We start from the raw sequence: 1832 nt of genomic DNA, 5'->3' as shown, positions 1-1832 counted from the left end.
AAAATAACAAAAATAAAAGATAAGATAACAATTAAAAGCTAAATCCCACTAAAGATGCTCCCTTGGGTGAGGTTGACCCGCACTTCTGGCGTTCAACGTCGGAACTGGCAGTGGCTTAGGCACTGGCTTTGCCATCCTAGGCGCTAAACGCCAGGCTCGGCGTTTAGCGCCCTTCAACGCAGTGATTCCAAAGGAAAAGTATGGACTATTATATATCGTTGAAAAGCTCTGGAAGTTAGCTTTCCAACGCTGCTGAACCGCATTAATTGGACCTCTGTAGTTTAAGTTATGCTCGTTAGAGTGCAAAAAGGTCAGAGTTGACAGCATCCACTGTCTTCCTTTTTTTTGCACAAAACTCTGCCAAATGGATATGAATTTTGCCTGAAATAATTAAAATACCAAAACAACTCAAAGTAGCATTCAAGAAGGATTTTAACACTAAAATATAATTAAACTTACTAAATTCTAACTAAATTTAACTAGAAAATAAGCAGAAAATTGGTATAAGATGCTCATGCATCAGTAACAAGATAATGTTTCATACTCGACAGCTGTTGATGGCTCTTTCTTAACCATTACTTCAAACCTTGTGGACAATGCTTCTTAAGAGGCTTCCCAACTACTAAAAAGTTTTTTCACTGTCTTCTGCTTAGCCAACCATGCCTTGCGATAGCTAATCATATTGTTAAACTTTGATTGGACATCTGCAATCACAGATCGCACCTTTATGGATAGGTCAGCCTCTACCAATGGCCTAATTGCTTCTGCAATCGTGTCTGAGTCCAACTTTGAATGGTCTTGAGAAATAGTAGTTCTCGTACAGGTATGGCTACCGTTGTATCATCTAATCTCCCAATAATATTTTCTTCGCATCATGCTTATCCTGATAATCCAATCACAACTGGCCCCATATTGCACACATTTTGCATAAAATGTCATTGGCTCGAACACATAAACTCGATAATCAATACCTCTGTGAATTGTATGATCTTTTACTGCCTTTATCACAGTCTATTTAGAATTAAATTCCATTCTAATGACAAACTCACCATCTGCAACAACAGGTGGATCTGCAATAACACCGCAAAATATATTTACACAGTGCAAAATCTTAATCCACAAATTTAACATTTAACTTACTAATTAAAATATCATGCTCAAAACTACACACCTACATTCGCATACTCTAAAAACTCTGGTTCATTCATCGCATCGAGATCCAAAGCACGCATGAAAGATGGCTCTCTGAATGGATGCTCACTTGCTAGTGCATTAGCCACGTCCTCCATATCTGACTCAATGGTGCAATCCGCTTGTTCCTCATCTACATTGGGATCAATAAAATTGTAATTGCCTTCATATTCCTCTTCGCTTTCACTTTTATAATTTCACCAATCAAAATTCAGATCAGGTTCTTCGACAGTATTAGGTAACTGTTCGAACTCCACATACAACCCAAGAACATACACGTGTGATTGAGTTTTATAGTAGATTGAGAACATCTCTTGTAGACTTGCGTCATCCGTGATGCACATCACTTGAAATTAGATGAACCCACTGAATACTAATATAGGTTGTCTATATAAAATACTTGTCACACCTTCAGCTGTTTCTGATAAAATTTGATTATTATGATAAATTTTTAAATTAATATTACTATTCATTTTTTGATTAAGAAAGTCAAAATTATTTTTTAATAGATAAAACAAATAATTTAAATATTATAATAATAAAAAAATAAAATATTCAACTGAGATGAATAACAAAAATAAATAACCACACAGAGAGAACCAAGAAAAGAGAAGCAAGAAGAGGGATAGAAGAGTAGAAGA

The sequence above is a fragment of the Arachis stenosperma genome, chromosome 4, assembly GCF_014773155.1.
Source record: "Arachis stenosperma cultivar V10309 chromosome 4, arast.V10309.gnm1.PFL2, whole genome shotgun sequence".
Lineage (NCBI taxonomy): Eukaryota > Viridiplantae > Streptophyta > Magnoliopsida > Fabales > Fabaceae > Arachis > Arachis stenosperma.
Note: the sequence above shows the minus strand (reverse complement) of the source record.